At 49.2% G+C, this 24,158-nt stretch overlaps 1 protein-coding gene across 3 annotated transcripts in view; it reads left to right on the forward strand.

Moving 5' to 3' along the window:
• Positions 1 to 24,158, forward strand: part of HIVEP3 (HIVEP zinc finger 3) — a 446,808-nt gene that overhangs the window by 352,999 nt on the left and 69,651 nt on the right. Inside the window, exon 1 of one of the 3 annotated variants that reach the window (XM_032431566.1) lies at positions 3,206 to 3,268. The exons of 1 other annotated variant lie outside the window; for it this stretch is intronic. The gene's annotated coding sequence lies outside the window, so the exon portion shown is untranslated. Of the gene's footprint in view, positions 1 to 3,205; positions 3,269 to 24,158 lie in introns of those variants that run through there. One more of the 3 variants, XM_032431577.1, reaches the window with a different exon arrangement.

Below are 24,158 nucleotides of genomic sequence, written 5' to 3' on the forward strand. Positions count from 1 at the left end.
AGGCTGGGACTGAGGGAAAGAGTGAGGGGGAATTTTGAGGCAAGGCAAGGGACTCAAAGAATCTTAGGATACAAACTATTGATTGACAGGCTGATGGATCCTTCAGGAGGTTTCTGTCATGAGCAGTCAAGCCATCTGTCAGAGCTAGAGTCTCCTGGAAGAAGAGGGCTGCTAATGAAGACAGTGAGGTGTGGGGTAGGTGGTTTCTGTCCTCCTCTCCTTCCTACTTTGGTCTCTTTGGAAACCCAAAGGATTCACTCATTATCCTTGGATTTCAGTAATTCCAGCCAGCGGGCCCTGCCCCAGCTCCCACTGCCTCCGAGCAGGATTCCCTGGGGATTTGGCAGGTGGGCCTTTGCCTGCCCCCCGTGGGTGAAGCTGGCTTAGCTTTGATTCGATTTTCTATCATTCCTCCTTGTCTGCTCTTCCTCAGACTTGCTGGCCAGCTGCTGCTACCCGAGAGATGTTCTTACTTGAACATTTCTCTTTATTTCACTGGTGTTGAGGGGAGAAGAGGTAAACACATGGGCTCCGTTTGCAGTGGAGAACCTCAGGTGTGTGTAACATTTCCTTGTGACCCGGATGCAGGTGTGTCCGCCCGGCTCTCTCACCTGCTGCTGGAGGCCAGGAGGGGTGCTCGAGTGGTGCTGGCCCCACTGGTGGGGTTGGGGGCGGGGGGCAGTGGCTAGCTTCCTCCACCTGATGCGGTCCTCCCCTCCAGCCACACCTCTGGTCCCGACCGCATTACCTCACTGATTAAAATGGTTCGGTGGCCTCACTCCACTGTAAGATCGAGTCCAGGCCATTCCGTATACCAAGTTCTCCCCCTCATCAGCTCTTGCCCCTCATTTCCAGCCATACAGACAGCATGCAACGTGTCGAACATTCCACCACTTTGGGGTCTCCTGTCTACCTACACTTCTTACCGTTTGAAATACTCTCTCTTTCTCTCATACATTCAGACACCATCAGAATTGACCACTCTTTTCTTTATGCCTTCAAGGTGTAGTTAAGCTTCTAACCCGTGACTCTGTGCGTTCCTTCGTTCCTGGCCCCTCCCCCCACCATTGTGATCCCCTTGAAGGCAGGGACTGAATCTTGACTCTTTCGTGCCCAGCACTTACTACTGGGCTTGACCCCAAATAGGTGCTGCATGCGTTATCTGTTCAATGAATGAGCCACCCAGTTAGGTTCTAAAGAGAATTGTTCTACACCAACGGTGCGTGAGACCCTGTCCCAGTCTCCAGGGGTGGGGAGTGGCTTGGACTGAGCCCGCCGAGGTGTGTGCAGTCACAGGGCTTGCCAGACTCCCAGAGTCTCTGTGCATAGCAGGCATTGTTATTTATCTTAAGAGGCACCACAAATGTGCTCTGTATTGTGGGGAGGCAGGACTTACGTCCAGTTGTCAGGGGGCTGGCTGAGACTTTTGAGGAAAGACGGGCAGGAGTTGGCCCGGTAGGCATGGTTGTGAGGGGGAGGGCGGTAGCAGTAGCCAAGGCTCAGAGTTGGGGAATTGTGGCCTGTGTTCAGAGGATAGCATGTTTTAAGAAATGAGTGCTTCCACACGGGGAGGGATGGAGCACAGCTGTTTGTATTAATAATTGAGATCTATCAGAGGGGGTGGTTGATGAATACCAAGGAGTGGTGATGGGGCTGATGAACACCAAGGAGTGGTGAAAAATTTAGATGCTTTGGACGACAGAATCGGGAGATGATAGACGGAGGCCCTGTGTGGTCATGTGATGCTGCCCTGGGGTGGGGGGCGGGGCTGGCTGGATTCTAGAGCAGCAGGTACAGCGGCGAGGGGACAGCACGGTGGCTTTGGCTACATGCACGCTCTGGAGGAATCCGCAGTGGGATGTGGTTGCCAGAAGACTAATTCTTCCAAGGCTGAGCTAGTAAAAAGCACAGTGCCCCAGAGAAGGAAGGGGACAGTGCCCCAGGCTCGTGTGCAGGTTACTCCAGACCTAGATCACTGGGCACGCTGTGGGACCATGAACGCCGAATCATGAGAACCCTGGGAGGCACTTGCCATTCTTAGCAAGTTGACTAATAAAAACTGGTGCTCGCTCATTCATCCACTGAGTGGTAATCGTGGTTGAGCCCCTGCCCTAAGCCAGACCGCCTTTGGCCTTGAATGCGCTGTTTAGTGATTTTGGGGAGTACAGTGTGCTCTTGGGTCTACTTGTTGGATTTAATTTTCACCCAGGCCTGAATATAAATCACTTGTGCTGGTGGTATTGGTTTTCCCTCGCTGTATAACAAAGCATCTCAAACTGAGTGGCACTCATTTCTTAGCTCACGGTTCTAGAGGTGGGAAGCCTGGTACAGAGAGGCTGGATTCTCTGCTCAGGGATGAAATCAAGGTGCCTGTGGGCTGAGCTCTCATCCTGAGGTTCTGGGGAAGGTTCTGCTTCCCCAGGCTCATTCACTTGTTGTGGGAATCCAGGTACAATCCAGGATTCCAGGTAGGACTCAGGTCCTGTTTTCTTGCTGGTTGTCAGCAGGGGGCTGCTCTCAACCCCGAAAGGTGGACCCCAGTCCCTTCCACATGCCCTTCCATCTTCAAGGCAGCAAACTTACAAGTCAAATCCTCCTGATCTAATCTCCCTGACTTTCTCTTCTGCTACCAACCAGAGAAAATTCTGCTGTTAAAGGACTTTTTTGGTTAGGTCGAGCCCATGGAACCATCTGTTTTGAGATCAGCCATGCCCTGTAATATAACCTAATCACGAGAGTAAAGTGCACCATATTCACGGTCCTGGGGATTATGCAGCATGCATGCACCAGGGGGACGGGAAACCTTGAGGGCCATCTTGGAATTCTGCCTACTTACTGGTGGAGAAATAGGGGCTCTGAGAAGTTAGGTGCCATGTGCAAGATACAAGAGGGCACCAGGGCCACCTCGCCATGCTGTCTCCCCAGGGGATGTGGGGATCTAGCCCAGGATAAGCAGCTTGGGAGGAGCTGTGGGGGCCTAGGCCTCCTGGAACCAGGCAGAGATTGTTCTGTGTCTGAGGAAGTTGACCAAGCAAACTCTTTGACCGTACTTTTCAACCATCCCCTGCAGGATTCGAGGCCCCAACCTGGCAGCCTCTAACTAGTTCATGGCGGAGCCTCAAGAGATACTGGCCAGGCCAGCTCTCCCTTCCAGAGGGCAGAGCAGAGCATGAGAGGAAGGCCACGCAGCGGAAGTGGACATGAACGCTGGTTTCCAAAGAGAACAGTGTTTTAGTTTTGGTCATCGAAAGTGGTGCCTTCAGCACAGGTAAGAAATGGGCTGTCATTGAATATGCTTGCTGGGGGCACCATTTTGGTCTTTTTTGCATGAGCTTGGTGGTGTTCGTCCTCTTTCAAACATATTCCTCTTTCAAATTATTATTATTATTATTACTATTATTATTATTATTATTATTATCTTCCTTGAGCCTCTGTGGAAATGGGAAATCCTCAGGACTTCCTTGGCCAGGAGTAGAGACCTTAAGGGCCAGGATTTTTCCCTGCCCCACCTCATCTCCCCCAGTTGTCTTCCTAGTTCCTCAGTTTCCCTTCTGTCCCTGGCAACACCTCTTCTCAAGATATCACAGCCCTCCCTACACGCCAGCCCACATTCCAGAGGGCCACCGTCTTCTCTGCCCCCCTCTCCGCCTGCCCCTCTGATGGCTCTGGCCTGAGGAGCCCCCTGGCCACCCCCTCCCTACTCAGAGGAGCATAGTGGGTGTTGAAGACTGAGCTGCATCTCTTCAGGACCCTCCCTGTGGTGAGGAATTGGAAGGATGTCGGGTTCTCAGGCCTGGCTACACGTTAGAATCTTCCAGAAAGTTTTAAAAATTCCAGTAGCAGTGCCCCAACCTCCAGAGATGCTGACTGAATGTGCCTGGGGAGGGGCCCTTGCATCGGTAGTTGTCTATGTGTCTATGTAGTTGGCTCTTCAGGTATGTGTTGTGGTTCCAGGTTAGGTTCAGGTGGTGGTTCAGGTTAGCTGTGTGGGGTTAGAGCTCTTTGGGCTGGGAATGTGTCTTTGGATGTTTTGTCTGGCTTTGGGGTATATCAGAATCACCTAAGTAGGTTGCAGGGGGTAGATTCCCCGGCCCACCCATGTTCTCTGAACGAGACTCTCGGGATTGGGGCTACAGGAATCTGTATTTTGATTCAGATGCAGCCAATGTTTGGGGGCTCCAGGGCCTCTTTCTTGGAGCTCTGGTGATGCTCACCCTGTGTTTGGGTCTTTGCGCTTGGCCTTGAGTCCCCAGGGGGCTTGGCAGCCTGGGTGCCATGAACGCTGCCTCATCCCCTTCCTCCACGTGCCTTCTTGCTTACAGAGAGGAGGGCAGGGCCTCAGGCAGCCCTCTAAGATGGCATCACTGTAACTGCCTGAACCACGGGGTGGCTGGGCCCAGGCCTCTGCCCACAGCTCAGACGCACCACATGGGTCCACTAGACCCAGGCCATGACCAGGGCTTTCCAGCCGAGGTGGAGGAAGCACCCCTGGACTCTGAGGAAGAAGGACTGAGCATCTGTGCCTCCCTCTGAGAGGAGAGGTTTGATGGGGTGCTTAATAGTGGAGATGCTGGATCTTCCTGAGTTCAAATCCCAGCTCCGGCACTTACTGGTTTCGTGAGGCATTTGCTGTCTAGGAGGCAAGTTGCTTGGTCACCTCGCCTCATCTTTCTCGCTTGTAAATGAGAAAGGGCTGGTGCCTGCCACACAGGTTGCTGTGCAGATACAGGGAAGGCCCCTAGAATGGTGCTGGACACATAGCAGGGGCTCCCCAAGTGGGAGGCAGCCCTTCTGACTCCTGCAGGCGGGTCGGCCAGCTCTCTGCCCTCCTGGCTGCTGCGCCGTGACAAGTGTGCCACGCTCGGCCATCTGGTCCCCAAGGGCCAGAGGGAAGTAAAGCGACCAACACTGCGTATGGGGCCTGGCACTTTATAGACGAGCCTGAGTACCACTCAGACCCAAGGGAATCTTGGTTCTGGCGTCCTTCTTGCAGAGATAAGGAAACCGAGCACAGAGAGGTTCAGTGATTTAAAGTTGGTCACACCGCGAGAAGGAGCCTAGCCTCGGGCCACAAAAGACCCAGCACTATCTTCTCCACCAAGATGCTTCCTGAAGAAAAGCAATAACAGCTTCAAGAATGACCCTTTCCCAGGAGTGTCTACATTTTAATAGGAATTAGTAGCACCATAAGGAATGGGTCCCCTTCCTTGGTACCCGGGATATCTCACGCCTCAGTTGAGCAGCTGTTTCCTTCTGCATATGTCACAGTCTTTGTGGGTCTCCTCTGCCAGTGGTCTCAGGGCACTGGGTTTATTGAGCTAGGTGTGCAGGAAATACTTGAACCTGGCTGGAAACAGAAACCTCTGAGGGATGCAAGAAGAGATATGGGAGGACCGTCAAGGGAGTACGGGGGGGTGTGGGCGGGGGTGGGGTGGGGGGATCCTCCCCAGACCTGGCATTTGACCTCCCCTACTTCACTGCTAAATTCTCCTTTTGTCCATGTGGGCTGTGCTAGCTGCGTGGGAGACTCGCTAAAGGATGGGACTGGTCTAGAGGGAAATGAGCCCCGTCAGTTCCAGCAAGAAATCTGGTCCCCGCCCCTTCCTGTGCTCTCCCTGGGGAATAAAAGCCTCTGTGATTAATGGGGTGCTGACTCAGGGCTTCTGGAGTGTCCAGGTGCTCATGGACCCGTGGCTGGCAGAGCCTCCCCCAGCCGCCATGGAGGGGGCTGGAATAGATCACACCTGAGGACGGTAGAGGGCTCAGGCCTGGGCAGGTGGGTGTGCCAGGTAGGAGCCAGCTGCATGCCGGCCTTCGGGGGCATTGCTGACTCCCCTGTGCTGCGGAGGCCCATTCACACATGTGAGCTTGGGAACGGCTATGTTTGAGATTATTCGAGGGCAGGGAGATGCGGAGTCATGCCTCCCACTTTACTAGGGCCCTGGACCGGGGCTCTCTCCAGACTACACCTGATTTCTGAGTAAGTCAAGATGAACCTAATTTGAAAACAGGCTGTAAAGCATTTTCTCAGCAGCTAAGCTCTCTGCTAGTAGTTTGCCAACTTCTGTGGTCTTAGAAGCCATTGTTAAAAGTCAAATCCTCCATGGAATGCCAATAATATAAAACAGATTCAAGTGGTTGTTTATTAATATACATTTATCATTTAAATTCAAAATGTTGACGTCTATTTATAATGAAAGCCCATCGATAAACACACTGAAATCTCAGAGTCTAGATCAGGGATTGACAAACTCCTGCCCGTGGGCCTAATCCAGGCTGTTGCCTGAGTTCTGTATATAAAATTTTACTGGGACAAAATCATGCCATGTATTTCCACATTATTTCTGGCTGCTCTCCTGCTCTGATGGGCAGAGATCAGTAATGGTGACAGACTTCCTCTCCCGCAAAGTCAAAGGTATTTACTCTTTGGTCCTCTATAGAATTTTGCTGGCCTCTCTTCTAGATAATCATTTTATCGCTTACCAACTATAACATCTAACATGCTTTCTTACTTCTGTTTTGTTTGGCTTGGTTGCACAGTATTAAGAATATTCTCAATCACATCTATACGATGATGTGAATGGTACCAGACTTCTAACAGCTTATCTTCAGCCCAGGATGATCTTCAGTGCGATGTTATGTGGACACTGGGGAAGGAGCAGAAGGGAATTCTGGTTTGTATCACTGACACTATCAAGCGACTGCTTGAATCCCTTCTTATTACAACACTCAGACAGGAAGCCCACAATCAGTGATGACGTTTTTGTGATAATCCACATACCGTATTCTCATATCACGGAAAGTTTGAGAGCGTACTTGTTTGTGTGGTTTCATGTGAACGTGTATAGTCCCGAATTTAAGAAGCAGCAACGTAAAGATGCCCAGTAAAGAGCTCCAGTCTTTCTAGTTGAAGACATATTTTAATACCAAAGTTCAAGATCTACCCAGGCTTTTGTCTGAGTTCTGCACAAACCAAGTTAAGCCGGCCACCCCTACTGTGTGTACTTGGCGTGTTACTGCGATGTGCCATAGAACACGTTTGAATGTGCAGACCCGTTTTCCATGGCAGTTTTATGTAGGAGGAGTCATACTATAGTTTTGAAATAAAATTCTCGAGTGACATTTGAAGAACCTCTGAAACACCTCATGGAACCCCATTGGAAAGACACCCCTTCAGCAGATACTGGTGGTTCTCATTTCTGTGCTTTACAGAGCCAAGGATGCTGGGGCTGAGAGGCAGAGGGGGAAGGTGTGGAAGGCGGGGGCGCGGGGTCATGCTGTTGACGGCGGGAGACGGTCACAGGGCGGGGGGGCAGCTCAGTGCTGGAAGAAGTTCTTGGGAAACAGTGAAGCCTCCTGGGCTGCTGCCAACACGGGGGTGTCTCCTGACGATTGTTGATGACCTAAACACTTCTCCCAGGGCTGCCCTAATGACTTCCAGCCATCAGCTTGGGAGAAGAGGTCTGGAAGAAGGTGGGGAGAGTAGATGATGTGCAGAGAAATGCGAGCCATGGGAGCCGGGGGATATGGAGGGAATACACACACATGGCTTCTAAGCAGCTGGTAGAGACCCCTGCAGCCACTTGGCAGATCCAGGTGTGGGCCAGGGGAGAGGGAGCAGGACGGCAGAGGGGACAGCCGGCTCAGCATGCCAAGCGTGACCTGGATGGGGACCAATGTCCCAGACAGGTGGTGGCTTGGGTTGGGCAGTACCTTTGGGCATTCGAGGCCCGCAGAGTCAGGAATATAACCCAGGAGTCCTGGCTCCCAGGCTGCCTGCCTTCCCTAGTGGGTGCCAGGAAGAGAGGGGCCGGCCCCGTGTCTTCGGGAGACTATGGGCTGGAAAAGGCCTCTCAGGGATAAAAAAGCACCAGTTCTTTCTTTCTGAGGTTTTGCTGCTCACCCCATCGAAAAAGAACATTTTTAGATTTTAAAAGGATGACCTCATTTTTTTTTCTTATTTACATAGCCCTGTTTGTTTATATAGTCCTTTAAAAATAGCGAACGTGTGCTAAGCTTAGGGCTCTCTCCCACCACCAGCGGCAGAGCCACCGTGTAGGGAGAAACACCTTTTTATCTAAGAGAGGGGCAGCCTTGTTTCCAAGGACAGATGGGAGCAAAACGGGACAGGTAGGAAGTTTCGTGGTTTTTCGTGTCGCTTTTCCAAAATAGCCACACTCCTGCCTCCCACTTCCTGCCTGACTCGACTCAGGGAAGATTTTCTCCTGTAGAGGGTTTGTGTTCTGTGAATTCTCAGGAAAGCTCAAAGGGATCTGTCAACCAGCAAACATGCTTGAGCTTGGCACTGACGGCCCCCTTGAGTTTGGCACTGGGTTTGCGTTCTGGCTCTGCTGCCTACCAGCTGTGTGACCTTGGGCAAGTTGCTTCACTTCTCTGTGCCTTATCCGTGAGACAGGGAGAACAACACAAACTGCAGTTGCTGTGCAGAGCAGACGAGGGAATACGTGTAAAGGGCTTAGCCCAGTGCAGGCACAAACGACTCTTAATAAATCTCTTGATAAACAATAGCAGTGGTATCATATCCACCCCCCACCTGGACAGTTACACTAACCTCCCAACCGCCTTCCCTTCCTGCCAGCTTGTCTGCCCCAGCCCCTCCCTCCATTGTCCCAGAGGGATAGGAAGATAAAAATCTGACCGTGCTGTCCCCTGCTTAAAATCCACCAGTCCTTTCCCACATGCGTGGCAGGGAGCAGCAACACTTTTTTTCGAAATGGCCAGATAGTAACTATTTTAAGCTTTGTGAGCCACACGGCCTCTCTTGCACCTGCTTCCCTCTAGTGTGCTGCGTGCAAGCAGCCATGGACAGTGTGTAAAGGAATGGGCGTGGCTGTGAAACTTGATGTACAAGAACAGGCAGCGGGCTGGATCTGCCAACCCTTGACCCACAGGATGAGCCCGGCTCCTCGGCTCAGCTTCCCCAGCCCAGCCCATTCCCGTTCTCCATCCCTCTCCCTCCTCCTCCCCAACTCGGTGCAGAAGGGACTCCTCACACTTTAATCCTTTACCCTGAGTGCTTTCCTTCTGGATTCTCCTTCTCTGCCCGCCCCCCCCCCCCATCGCCTCCCCCATGACATCAGGAACCTTTGCTCTGGGACCCTGCGATACCCTCTCTGTATTTCTACTCTGGGCAGGTATGCAATTACCCTCTGTTTTTGCTTTACAGGGGGCGTCCCTCATGCAGGGATGTTTGTGTGCCCTTGTGTGTGTGTTTAAGTGTTTATAGATGCTCAGCAAGCATTGTTGTTGAACACAAAGATCTGTAGGATGGACGGTTGCCCTCAGGGAGCTTACAGTCTGGATAGGAAGCTCGGATGTGAGCTGGTGAGAAGCCAGCCAGCAACCCAGGAGGGGCAGGGAAATGACAGGGAATGTGCCCACTGGGGTACCCACGACAAGGTGTTTCTGACCTTTATGGAGGAAGGAGAAGTCATTTAAGTTGGACCTCGAAGGGTGGGAAGGAGACTTGCAGAGAGAGGGAGCTCGGGAAGGCTTTCTGTGCTGGGGAAATGGCAAGAGAAGAGTTCTGGGTTCAGGCTGGTGAGCAGACGGACCAGCCTGGTGACGGTGAAGGGCCCTCCTGCGAGAGACTGGGACCTGTGCCTGGAAAGCAGGGTGGGGTCTGCTCAGGGACTGGGGGGATGGAGAGGGAGTCTGAACTTTATCTCGTGAGCCAGAATTTCTCCAAGTGTGGTTCACAAACCATCTCCCTACAACAGAATCGCCTGGAGTGTTTCTCTAAAATGCAGATTCTATGGCCCAATCTCAGGAGGCAGGGAGGGGGGATAAGGCCATGGTCTGTAGGAAGAAGAAGGCTGCAGTATGGTTGAAGGTGATGATCATAAGCATTCTTTAGATGGACATCACCTGTGGGTGTCACCGCCAGGCGGGGGGGGGGGGGGGGGAAGAGAAGCAGGAATGGATAATCTTTCCTGAGAGCAGAGAAGGACACCAAAGCTCAGACATGGCAAGTGACTTGCCCAAGATCACTCTGTGACTTACTTGCAAATGTGGGACTGGCTTCCTCTCACAATTTCAGGGCCTGGGGTGGTCCTGGAGGTTCCACTGAGGGCGGAGGGACAGGCATGGTGAATGTCCCCAGACCCCATCACAGCCTGTCACACAGGGCGCTTGCTCAGTAAGTGTTGAACCAATGAGGGAACGGCTAGGAATGGATGAATGGGTGGTATGGGGGCAGAAGAGTGGGGTTGTGGGGTGCTTTTGAGACTGCAAGCCTGGGAGTGTAGGAGAATGGCTCCCCCAGAGGGAGAGGGGAAGCGATGAGGTGGGTGCTTAAGCATATGGAATTCGAGAGGCCAGCGGTTGTCCAAGCCGAGCCGTCGCCACTGGAGACACGGGCCTGGGGCGTTCCGGGGCCGGACAGGTGATGTGTGCAGCTGTGGGAGCTGCTCATCAAATGGGGTGAGAAACGCGAGAGAGACATGCAGGGGATTAAGGACCGGAGCCTGAGGGATGCACACACGCCCCTAGAAGAAAAGGCTCTGGTGTAAGAGTCCGACGAATGTGCGGAGAGCGGAGTCAGGACGGTCTGGGACCCACTGGGAAGAGAGGTGTCCGCAGCCAGTCACCCGGGAACATGGTTTGGGCCCCTCTTTAGAATAAAACCAGCCAACCTCAAAGAAACTGTGCCATGGGTAAATAAAAATGTCAATCAAAATAAAACCGAAATCACGAGTTTCTTTTTGCCGGAGATTTGTGCTTCCGCCCAGCGTCACTGCAGGTGGGGGAGAGCCCGTGCGAGCTGGACCCGCCTGTGCCACCTGTCGGGACGAGCCATTCTGTCTCTGCCCGGGTTCTGGCGGGCGGGCTTCCTTGGGATCGCTCTGTGGCTCCCAGCCTTTGCCTCCTCTCCTGGGTCTATCTTAGCTCCTGCCCCTTCCCTTCCGCCTCTCTCTTGATTCACTCCGCAGATATTTATCCGCGGGAATAAAGCTCTGTGCAGAGGAGCTCAGCGGAGGGCCCCAAGCCCGGCGGGCCCTGTGAGTCTCCCACTGGAGAGCTTTTAAAGTGCTAGAGAGGTTTGGGGACTTGTAGATTCAAGGTACCCGAGAGCAGGGCGGGGCCAGCCGTGCCTCAGTGGCACCTCTCTGTGGCTGCCTCTGGGAATCGGCTTTTCTGCAGCAGCCCTGACGCCCGGGTCTGGCGTCCCCCCCACCCCCCATCAGGTCCTAAGCATAGAGCCTCTCAGCTGGCCTCCCTGGAGCCTTCAGAGCCTCTCCTTCCATTGACCCTGCCTGTGCCACCAAACTCGTCCCCTCCCCCGACTCCTGACTCACGTGGGCTCTGGCACAGCAACACGAGGACCGCCATCACCGTCATCCATCCTCAGATGGATCCTCCTTAAAACCAGCCATGCCTAACCAGAAGGTGCCACATACCGTTCTAGGTGACAAGATGCAGATTCCTACCTCTTGGAGTTCCACTGTGGTAGGGGAAATAGACACCCATTTTGTCCCCTTGCCACATACTGTATATTTTATATTATCTGTAAAATAAATAGGCAGGTGTTATCTTGTACTCCTGTGAAGTACCTAATGTGTGGCGAGGTGAGCCAGGAAAGAAAAGGAACCAGGCAGTCAGGGTGGGCCTCGGAGGGTGGCATTTGAGCGAAGACCTGAGGGCTGAGGGAGTGAGCACTGTGCTCTCTGGGGAAAAGTGTTGAGGCAGAGGTGTGATCACGTGGGGGCACCCTGAGGGGGCCCGTGTGGCTGGAGGGGTGGGGGTGGAGGCCTAGGAGGAGAGGAGGCTGGAGAGGGGATGGACAGGAGGTGGGCAGATAACTGAGAAGTCCTTGGAGGTCTGCTGCATGTTCTGAAAGGCTCACCCTCGCTGTGTGTGGAGACAGCACTGCAGGAGGCCAGGGCAGGACGGGAGACCAGCTGGGAGGCTAATGTCATCACCAGGAGGTGATGGTGTTGCCAACCAGGCTGGTGGCTGTGGAGACGGTGGGAAGTGGTCGGGTTCTGGGAAGCGTCTGGGATGTGAGGTGTGCGAGAGTCTAGGGGAAGAGAGCCCTGCTGACAGTCGCACTGACCCAGTCTGCTCTCAGACTAGTCAATGCCCCCCCCCCCCAGCCTCAGTTTCCTCGTCTGGAAAATGGAGCAGTTGGAGAGATTACATCCAAGATCTCTTTTGTTTTGAAAACTCACTCCTTGAGCTCCAGGACTGATGGCTGGGTGGTTGGGGGAGGCTTTGTGAATGCGGGGTGGTAGCCCTCATGTTTAAGAAAGAGGGGCGCTCGACCAGCACCACTGACAGAGGTGGAGGGGCTGGAGGAGCGTGCCAGGCCTGAGTCGGCAGGAGCACTGACTCCTGGGAAGCAGGCCGGGAGGCCCGTGAGCGATGCCTGGGAAGCAGTGGGCAGTCACCGTGGCTCGGGCCCAGGGCCTTGGTAGGAATGTGCCGGATGGACTCACTACACCCTTTGGAATAAACCAGCCGTTTCAGAGCCTGAGCATGTTTTCTGCAAAGATGGAGGCCCTGAATTTTGAACATTTTCAGATGGACACTCTCAGGCAGGAAGGAGCAAGGCTTGGCTCCCGTCTGGGGAGAGTTAACCTTCTGGCCCAGCATTGCATAACCACAGAGTCTGCTGAGTGCAAGGAGACTCTTCTGTGTGTGGCAGCCAGAGTGGCAAGCCTGGTGGCTCCGGGCTCTGGCACCGTCCCGAAGCTGAACAAACAGCCCTCCCTTCCCAGATAATGGCCCTCATTGAGCATTGTGTCCGTGGCCAGCGCCCAGCACAGGGCTGCTCAGCCTGGGTAAGTTTCCTCTCTTGGCTCCTTAGCAAAATATTTACACTGTGCCTTTCTAGTAAAACGGTTCCTAGGGACCAGCAGGCAGAGAGAGCTGGAGCCAAGCACCCCCCGGTGACCCGGCTCCCAGCTCCCACACCCCACGTGTGAACCTGGGCTGGTCATTGCCCTCCAGGGCTCATTTGTAAAATAAGGCATTGAGCTCCAAGATGCTTGAAGGTCTGTCCAGCTCCAAAGTCATTGGCATTTTCCCTAATTGAAGAATGAGCTCCATTTTCTTACGTGGGGGTAGGATTTGGCTGGTGGGTCTTTTTCTCAGGAAGGCCTGTTGTGGCTTGGGGGGAGCTGAAGAGAAGGACTCAGAACCCTACCTACTCGGATCAGAAAAGCTTCTGTCCCTCTCCGCCTGTCTTTCAATGGGGAGGAGCTCACCCCAGAGGGATCAGCCACAGGGGACATGTAACCCCATTATCAGAGGGACATTTGAGGAAACTAAGGAAGAGAAGACTGTCCTCAACCATCCAGGGGATTGTCCTGTAGACGAGGGGTTGGAGGTGTGTCTTCAGGACAGAATCAAAACCAGTGAGTGAAAATCGCATGGCTCATTCTTAGGAAGATGCCGCAAACAATAGTCCCCATAGCTATTCCCACACAAAACACACATACCCTTCGACCCGTGGCCCCATTTCTGGGAACCTGGCCTATGGAACAATAGCACCAGTCTGCAAAGATGTGTGTACAGAGGATGTTTATTATAAAATTCTGGTGGCAAAAAAAAAAAAAAAATTGGAAAAAAATATGAAAACTGAACAGTAGGGAAGTTTGAAGGTGTTCTATCCAAACCATGGCCCGTGATCTTCTCAGATCGCTTCGGTTTGTGTGAGCTACGCCAATGATGCCATGACCAGCTTCGAGATGCCCCCTTTGCCCTGGTAGGCCTCAGTCGTGCTCAGATTCACCCCCCCCAACAAGTACCCTAGGCTTTGGAAGTGGAGGGAGAGATGACAAGCTGAGGAGACCCCCAGCTGGGGTGTCATTTCTTCCTCTTCGGTTAAAGTCACTTGAGCTGCAGCACAGAGTGTTCTGTTCGCAGAAGAGAAAACCATACTTGTTAAAGGGATACTAGTGCAATGAGCACCGGGTGTGATACGCAAACAATGGATCGTGGGTCACTACATCAAAAACTAACGATGTACTGTATGGTGACTAACATAACATAATAAAAAAAAAGATTTATTCCTGTATTTAACAAATATATTTAAATTTTAAAAAATATTTCAACCGAAGAGTGACAACAAAATAGGCAATAATATAACCAACAGCCGAAAATCTACCACCCCGCTTGAAAAAGACTTCAGCAAATACAGATGGAAGCCACTGCACCAGCCCAGGGCCCTCCCTCCCTCCAAGAAGTGATTGTCCTCCTGAACCTGGCAGTAACAGCCCCCTCGTGTTTTCTGAGCACCTGCCATGTGTCAGGCAGAGGGCTGGGTGTGGGATTTACCCTACTGAAAAAAATAGACATGGTTCCTGCCCTCATGGGGCTTGCTGGGTGAGACCCTATGCCTCCATTAGCCAGCCTCCTTCAGTGAGTTCCAGTCTTCAGTTATATAAATGTTCACCCATCCATGTGGAGCAGTGGTGAAGGTGAGACTGGGAGGCTCCTGACACGGACAGTCACCGGCCTTGTGATCTGGGACAAGTCCCTTCTGCTCCCTAAGCCCCAGCATCTTCATCTGTCACATATAGGCTTTAGACTTTAACTTGGATGCTGCTCAAGGGCCCTTCCCTTGATGGAGTTTGCTGAGAGACCCTAAACCAGGGCTGGTGCATGGACTGTCTCCATCACTTCATCAGGTGGAGGATGTGAGGGGGAGCTTTGCTGTCCATAAGGGAGGTATGCCCCAATGCATCAAGAGTCAGGGGTGGGGGCTTATTTCTCAAGTGCAGGACACAAACCACTAGTAGAACATGAGGTGATTTTAGGGGAGCATGGGTGAAATTCTCTAGGTTAATAGTAATTTCTTTGATTCAGTAAAATCTTAGAGTTAGACCAATGATCCCTATTGCTTAGGTGGAGCCTATGTTTTAACAAGTCAAATTCGTCAATGTAAATGAAAGTATCCCATAAATAATAGAACAGATGGTGTGTGTTTCTGGCAAAACTTGAAATGATGGTCACCAAATGGCACAGTGTTTCCCAAACAAGAGTTAATGATGTAAAGAGTGGGGCCCACCTGGCATGTTAGATGCCAGCAGACCCAGCCCAGACCTGGCTCATGGGAGCCCAAGTAGTATTAGAGGATGGCCCTGAGAATGTGCAGCTGTGTTGTTCTTTCCTCTCACTGCCAGGAAGCTGCATCCCGAATCTGGGGCCCAGATACAGCCACTGTGTGGGGCCTTCTCCTCTACTTATCCATGTTCTTCTATCCCTCTGGTCTAGACCTTGTGTCTTCCACTTCCCCTGGGTTGATTTGTGATTTTTAACTTGTGCTCCTATTTTGTGTTTGTTAACTCATCAGATGCTCTGTGGAATAAAGCAAGTTAAAATTGCAGACAAACAAACACACAAAAAGGGAATTAACTGTTAATTAATTAATCAATTCGTGGACAAACTGCCTAAGACCAAAGCGTTCTTGGCTCCACTCAGCCTGTTGGGATTTCCTGCCAGGAGTTGACTTCCCAGCTAAAAGAATGCCTGGGTTAGAGAGGGTGGTGATGCAGTTAGAAGGGCCACTGTCCATTCTGCACCCCAAGATCTGAACCAGCAAGTCCTGGGGCCCCACACCTTCTGTTGAGCTTTGAGGCCACCTTAGAAATGGGGCTCTCCCTTCAAACTCAGAATGACAGGCCCAGGACTGGTGGCCTTGACGCACCTCTCTCCCCATCAGAGAATGGGTTTTGCAGGCAGCTTTTCCCTTGGGCTCTCCTGAGGACACCGCAGGGGTCTCACCCCACCCCCCCAAGGAACATTCTGAGTACAGATGGGTTCCTAACCACTGGTTCTTTTGCTAGCCCCAGATTTTCCCTGCTGTGACTACCTTCTGACTCCCATACCGCCTGGTCCTACACATCCGCCACCAGACCCCATGCCATCCTGACGGCTCATGCTGGCCGGCTTCGACCTGCATGTCACCCAGGCATTATGGCCTTAGAACCCTGGGGGGGCCCAGGGTTGAGAAACACCATGAAATACTGATATTTTTAAAGCAAATGACTAAAAACATTATGCTAAGTGAAAGAAGCCAAACACAAAAGACCAAAGATTGTATGATTCCATTTATATAAAATGTCCAGAATAGGCAAATTCATAGAGACAGAAAGATAAATTAATGGTTGCCAGAGACTGTGGTGCCGGGGGGGCGGGGGGGGCGGGCGGTGGAGGGGAATGTGGAGTGACTGCTAGTGGGTACGGGGTTTCTTTTTGGAGTGATGAAAATGTTCTGGAATTAGATAGTGATGACAGTTGCACAATCTTATGAATACGCTAAAAACCACTTTATTGTACATTTAAAAGGGTGACATTTATGGTATGTGAATTATCTAGACACTATCTAACACAGCAGGTTGCTGGAGTTATGTTTACGAGAACGACACTCAACATTTAGAAAATCCAATTCATTAACAGATTGATACACTCTCTAGTTTCAGAGATGAAAATACCCCCTTTTTTCCAGAAAGGAATTAAGATAACGTCTGTAAACTCCTCATTAACCAAGGTCTCCCACAATTACAACTTCACTTGTTCGTTCATTCATTCGTTCATTCACAAACACCTGTGAGGGCCTGTGGGGCAGGCATAGCGAATATAAAGGTGATAAAAACAGAGCCTCTGCTTCTAAAATCTGTGGCTAAAGATATGACACGTGAGAAAATTATCTCAGTGGGGGGACATGGTATAAACCGGCTCGAGCCCAGCCCCGTGCAGGTAGTAAGCAATCGAGAATGGGCCATTGTTGTTGCCATAGGAGAAGGGGATTGTGTATGCCCTGGGCAGGAGGGCAGGGGTGTCATCCTGTTTGGGAAAGAGATATCACTCACCTGGGCCAAACTTATTGGGAAACCCCTTTGAAGAGGGTTGTCTGTGTCAGAGGGATTGGGAGTTCTGGGAAGGGAGTGTGCAGTCCCCGCAGGAGAGTGAGCAGGGCTGGTGCTCGGGGGGACATGATTCAGCACCCCGCACTCCTGGCTGCCTCCCACCACTCCCTTCCCAGGCCACCCCGGCGTCCCCTTCTACATACCCCAGAGCCTCCAGGGCCGTGTCCTGCTGCATGAACGCTGCCAGATGGGTGCTGGCTGGCAACTGGCAGAGGCTGCCTCATTTCTGCAGGATAAACAAGAAACACTATTGGGTCTTCTGAGGTTCTGGACAAAGGAAAAAGGTACCAAGGTTCCATCGTCTCTGCCCATATTTTCAGGTGCAAAGATGAAGAGTGGGGACAGGGGCTAGCATTGTTGGGTGCTGGAGGGAGGTACTTAGGTGGGTGATTCCAGGCCCTGGGGAATTCATTTTTCATGTTCCTGAGCTCAGTAATGTCAGCCCCTGCCCCCCAGCCTTGTAATTATCCTGGTTGATTCTCAGTTTGTCCTCTTGTCACAAGATGTGATTCATCTTTCTCGCAGCACCAGTCCCTCTGTCAATCTATAGCTTATCTTTTCTTGTGGCTCTTTTCCTTTTTCCTGAATTAAAGGCACTTGGTCCTACCTAGTTCGTTCTGCAAAGAGGAATTTGCATGTTATAACCCTTTCAGTTTAACATTGGTCTGTTCGCTCCCTTATTTGTTCACAGTGCCCTAGGCAACCAGAGACTTGTGCTTGGAGCTTTGGGAAGCACAGAGCGGTGATTCTCAAAGGGTGCACCTCCTGCCCTGCATCTCCAGGCCATGCCTTCTGCCAGGGTAGAATTTTCAAAATCACCTGGTCTGGTTTCAGTTTGGATGGAGAAAAGGATGTGTGGATTGCAATGAACCTTTTTTTTTTTTTTTTGTAAATCAACCTCAGAAAAATTAGACTTGGCAACATCTTCTTGCTTGATGAAGACTGAACTAGAGAGATTTGGAGAACAGGCAGCAAGTCAGAAAATGCAGAGAACTGCTCCCTTAGAGCTCACGAACAGTGCGTTCCCCAAGTGTTTCTGGAACTTAGGTGTCATCAAAAAAGGAAAACCCAAAGTGAGAATTCCTGACAAGAACCTGTGGTCAGGATTCAGTAGGTATTGGATTAAACCGAGCTCCTGGGTGGGGCCCAAGAAGCTGGGACTGGTTATAGGCTGACCCTTGGGGTCTTCTCCTAGATTGAACAGCCCTTTGTGGACCTGTATTTCTAAGTGGCTCTATGAGCCTGGTTTTCGGGAGCTAGTTATCTTGTCCTCTGGCCCATCTTACAGGATCTCTTTCAAGAGTTTGACCTGATTCCCTCTTACCCAGTGGGACTCCCCTAGGCCACCTGCTGTAGTCCTTTCTTGTTCTCAGTAGTTCACCTACCCTTGGACAAGCATTAGTTATTAAGCACCATTTATTAGTGTGTCTGCCACTGTGCTGGGTGCTTAGGATGTAATGGTGAATTAGAGAGGCTCTTTGGTCTAAAAGAAGCCTGTGTCTTTGGAGGAGAAAAATCTGTAGACAAACTACAACACAGTGTGAGACACACAGAGGTATTTGACTGAGTGTTAGAGGGACACCCAAATCTTGCTGGAGGGTTTGATGTCTGGGGTGGTATATAGTCAGGGCTCTCCAGAGAAGCAGAACCAACAGGATGTCAATACATATATTTAGAGAGAGAGAAAGAGATTTATTTTAAAGAATTGGCTCATGTGATTATGGAGGCTTGGCAAATCCAAAATCTGCAGGGTGGGCCAGCAGGCTGCAGACCCAGGGGAGTCACATTTTGAGTCCAAAAGCTGTCTGTCTGCTGGCAGAATTCCTTCTTGCTCAGGCGAGGTCAGTCTTTGTTCTAGTCAGGCCTTCCACTTATGGGATGAGGTTCGCCCATATTCTGGAGAGTGTCTGCGTTACTCAAAGTCTACTGTTTTTAATGTTGTTAATCTCATCTATAAAATACCTACCCAGAAACATCTAGAATAATGTCTAGGTAGCATGGCCCAGCCAAGCTGGCACATAATATTGACTATCACAAGTGAGTTTGAAGGACACTGAGGAGTTTGCCACATGTCTAGGAGGGATGGGACATTTGGGGCAATGGGAACGGTGTGCATTCTGAGAAGTCTACAGCTCCCTGTGATGAGAACACACAGGCTGGAGGGAGAAAGGGAGAGATGAGTCTAGAGATGCAAGCTGGAGCCCCTAAAGAGGACTTCAGAACCATGCCATAGAGCCCGTATTATGTGGGAAGCCTAAGGGGTCTTAGGAAGGGGAGCTGTTATGGACTAGAGACAGCCTCTGGGCAGCCTCCAGGGGATGGGATGGAGCCCCTTTCTCGAAGCACTTAGTATAGACAGCTACATGACTCTCAGGTCTGTGGGTGGCAAGGTACAGAGGGTTGGGTGATCAGCTACCTCCAAAGGCTCTTCCCAGAAGCTGAAAGAGGACAGAAGCAGCATGCCAGGTGCCCATACAGTGACTTGTATACCTCTTGGGTAGTCCAGTCACTGACTACTCCCTGGTGGACCAGAGGCTGCCCAGGCAAGCAAGACGGGCTGTTCTTGCCCTCCATGAAACTGGGTGGGCTTGCTGCTTCAGTGTCGGGACCGTCAAGCGTACTCTCCATGGACTCTGTGGGGTTCTAAGCTGATGGTCCTCAGCTGGAAGGACCCATCTTCCTCCTCATGCGTCAGGATACTTGAAAGGGCATCGGCCTCTCTGCCAGTGAACCACAATGAATGATTTCCTAACCACAGGCACATAAGTGTCCAGCTCCACATCCTAGAATTGTCAGAAGATAAAGCCATTTTTGAAGGGTGACATCTTGGTATTAGAAAACAAGATAGAATGCCATCCATGGACCAAAATGTTGATAGGTCTTAGGAAGATAGGAAACCCATAAGATTGCATAGACAGAAAAATCAGAGCAGAAGACACTACAGACAAGACCCCAGAGGCCTGAGAGATTTTTTACTCCAGAAAAGCCAAGCATTGTTCAAACCAAAAGCCAACAAAACAAAGAATAGGAATGGGCTACCAGGGTTGCAGAGTCCCTTAAAGAACTTTTCAGAAGAGCAAGTACAACTCAACCCTTCTCACTTTCTACATATGGAGGCAGGTGGCCAGTGCCAGGCCAACCCCAAGAAATACTCTCTAAGGACAGTGATGGGCCCAAGGTCTGAGACAAGCTGAGAGAATCTAGACTCCCTGCCAACCCAATGTGGGGGCCGGGAGCACGCAGGGGACATGGGCAGCCTGCCTCCAGTGAAGTCTACCACCCTGTCCACTGCAGAGTAAAGCCCTTCTTTCAGTGATTGCTGGAGTCCCCTGGCTGGCTTCCTCCTCACAGTCCTTACAGGGAGACTTGCCATCGTAATCCTCCACCCTCTTACATAGAACCCCTTCCCCGCAAAAGGATTGGTTCATGATTTCACCATCACATTCAAGGACATACCTGTCAGAAAAAGAGACCAGAAACCTCACAGGAAGTCCTTTCCAGTTAATTATTTAATCAATATCCTCTTCCTCTTCTTCTGTAGTGATGGACATTTGATCAGGGCACATGGCCTCCCAGCTAGAGACTATGTTGCCAAGACTCTCTAGCAGTGAGGTGCGGCCCTGTGGCTAGTGTGACCTGAAATAACATGTACAATTTCCAGTCTTGCCATCCCTTTTCCCTTTCCTGCTGACCATAGTGTGGACACGATGCTGGAAAATGGAAGCCAAATGCTGTGGATGGCAGAAGAGCAAGATCAAAGATACCCACACTATTAAGTCACTGTATCAGCCCATGGCCACTTACACTCAGACTTACATAAGACAGAAGCAAATCCCTGTCTTGTCTAAACCACTCTTACAGTTGTGCCCTTGTTGCAGGAGCTGGAACCTGGATCCTAGCATGTATACTAAATTCACAATGTAGTCTTACATTCACAAATAGGATCACCAACTCTTAGAGGAAAACCAATAGCAGAAAGAGAAGGCCTATAATGGGAAAAAAAGAAAAAAGAGCTCACTCCAAAGGAAATAGTTCAAATATAAGAGAACTCTAAAATCAATAATCATTAGTATTCTTGGCAATAATTGAGGTTATTTCATTTAATAGAAAGGAACCAGTTGCTATAAAGATGGAATAATCAGAGAAAAGGAAATAATTATTGAAAATTTAAAATATAACTCCTGAAAAAAATTCAGTGGGTGAAATGAATGATACAATTGGTATGGATGAAGACCAAGTTGGTGATCTAGAAGTTAAAACTAATATCCAAGAAAGTAGAGCAAAACATCAAGGAGAAAAAATTCAGATCCATAGAGGCCAGCTCTGGGAGGTTCAGAATCCATCAAATAGGAGATCTAGAAGCAGAGACCACAGACAATGGCAGAGGGAGGGGTAGAAACCGTCAAAGAAATAGCAAGAGAAATTTCCTGAGTTGAAGAAACACACAGAGATTTTAAAATTGAAACAGCATACTGAATTCAGGATTGGAATTAGTGAAAAGGAATATCTAGACCCATCTTGCTGAAATGTCAGAATATCAACGGTGAAAAACAAAAAGCTTCCAGAGAGAATAAAATCTTACATCAGCATTTCTCATCAGTAAAACAAAATGCTCAAGGACAATGGAGCAGTGCTTTCAAAACTGTGGAGGACATTGATTTTGAACCAAAAATTCTATCCTTTCAAATTTGAAATCAAAATAAAGATTTTTTATGTGTAAGAGCTCAGAAGGTTTATTACTCAGTCATCTATATTTTTCTGGGGAAAATACATGAAAATATTTTCATCACAGAAACAGTGATGAAAATCTCCTGGAGTTATTTCTCTCAATCAAAAATGGAATCCAAAAAGGTGATGATGTAGGATTCAAGAAGTGAAGGAAGCCATACTTTATAGGAAGACGTGTTGGTTCTTTACTTATGGTAGACTTTTCTTGTAATGAGGTTTCAGTCATGTAGAATTACATTTCTTTTTCTTGAGTCCATTCATACTAAGTGGTTCCCCAGGGAGTGAGATCTTCACAATCATATTGTTGATTAGCTTCAATTTTTAAAATTAACATAAGTCTATAGACTAGACTTAATTATAATATAGAGGAAATGTGTTATGCAACTTGGAAATGTAAGAGTAATAATATATAACTAACAAAAATTTGAAGGTGGATGGAGGAAAGGAGGTGGAAAGAAGAGTGCGTACACACATTTCTTCTTTGTTCATAACAGAAAGTGGGTAGATCCTGTCTCAAGTTGACAGACAAGGAAATAGCAATTTAAATATATTATTTGAAGATGTTAAAGGCAACTGCCAGGGCAACCAATATGTGACTATCAAAAATGGTGAGATGGTTGGAAGGAAGTTGGGGAGGGGTACATATAGAAAGTTACTCAGCTTTCATAGCAGAGAGTCAGTCCCATAACTGAGTGAGGATGGTTTCAAATTCTGGGGCCTGGGAGACACCAGACTTTGGGGAAATTAATAATTTTAAAAGAAATGGACTCCACGACCACACCAATACTGCATCTCATCAGTACTTGCTGCCACGCAAACACATCTGTTCTGTGACTCCAGGCATCAGATGTGTCATGATGTGGGAAGGCTCATTCATTCATTCAACAAACATTGATGGGGACTCATTGAAATAAACATCAGAAGCCTGATTTGATTCATGTCCTTGGCTGCTTCTCCCACCACTGCTCACTGCACACCTGGTCCTCTCATGCTGGTCTGCCCACCACCTCACACACCCAGGGTTTACCCTAGCATCATCCTGCCTTTGCCCACACTAGCCTCCTTTTCTGCTTGATGAAATCCCTTTGTCCTTAAGAGCCCAGTATACTTTCTCTATAGCCTACCCTCATGATCCCTCTCTTCCCTGCCAACCTGTACTCAGAACCTATTACCATCATGGCATCTACCACACCTTATTACCTGGTTTTGTTTGTGTCTCTTTCCTTAAAGTCTTTGTATCTTTCAAGTGCAAAGTCCATGTCTTTTTTTTTAATTGAGGCATGACATACATACAGTTATGTACACATATCATAAGTGTACAACACAAAGAGATTTTACATATGTATACCTATGTAATATATATACGTAACCAGATCAATATATAGAACATTTCTATCACCCCAGAAATCTCCTGCATTTCCTTCCCCAGTCAATATCCCCTGCCCAATCAGAGCTAACCACTATTCCAATTCCGAATGCAATAAAATTAGTCTTGCCTATTCTTAAACTTCAGTTAAGTGAGATTATACAGTATATAGTCTATTGTGTCTGAATTCCTTGCTTATTATTATATCTGTGAGATCCATCCATATTTTTTCTATAGCAGTACTTTGTTCTTTTTTATTACTATGTAATAATTCTTGTATGAATTTATTGCAATTTGTCTGTTTTATTTGTTGTTGGCCTTTAGGTTTCTTTCAGTTTTTTGCTATTATGGATAAAACTACTGTGAACATTCTTGTTTGTGTTTTATGGCAGACAGATGTATGCACTTATGTGAGATATCTTCTTAGAAGTGGAATTTTGGGGTCATTGGGCAGGTGTGTGTTTGGCTTGGAAGATTTTGCCAATCAGTTGTCCAGATGGTTGTGTCTATTTACCTTCCCACCAACAGTGTACAAGAAGAGTTCCAGTTGCTCCACATCCTTGCCAACATTTGGCATCATTTTTTTGTTTTATGGTAGTCATTCTGGTGAGTGGTGATGGATTTAATTTATGTTTCCCTAATGGGTAATGATGCTGACACCTTTTCATATGCTTATTGACCATTTAGACAACCTGTTTTTTGTAAAATACCTGTTCAAATCTTTTGCCATTTTTTAAAATTGTGGTAAAATACATATAACATAAAATTTACCATCTTAACTGTTTTGAAGTTCAGTAGTGTTAAGTATTTTTACATTGTTGTGCAATGTGAATGAATCTCCAGAATTCTTACCATCTTCAAAACTGAAACTCTATACTCATTAAGCAAAAATCTTTCAACCCTTCCTGCCCCTCAGCCCCGTCAACCACCATTCTTTCTGTCTTTATGAACTTGACTATTGTAGGTATCTCATATAAGTGGAATCATATAGTATTTGGGTTTTTTTTTGTGACTGGCTTATTTCACTTAGTATAATATCTTCAGGTTCATCCATGTTGTAGAATGTGTCAGAATTTACTTCCATTTTAAGGCAGACAGGATAATATTCCATTGCATGTATATACCACATTTTGTTTATCCATTCATCCGTAGATGAACACTTGGGTTCT

Source organism: Phoca vitulina, unplaced genomic scaffold (assembly GCF_004348235.1).
Source record: "Phoca vitulina isolate PV1807 unplaced genomic scaffold, GSC_HSeal_1.0 scaffold2, whole genome shotgun sequence".
NCBI lineage: Eukaryota > Metazoa > Chordata > Mammalia > Carnivora > Phocidae > Phoca > Phoca vitulina.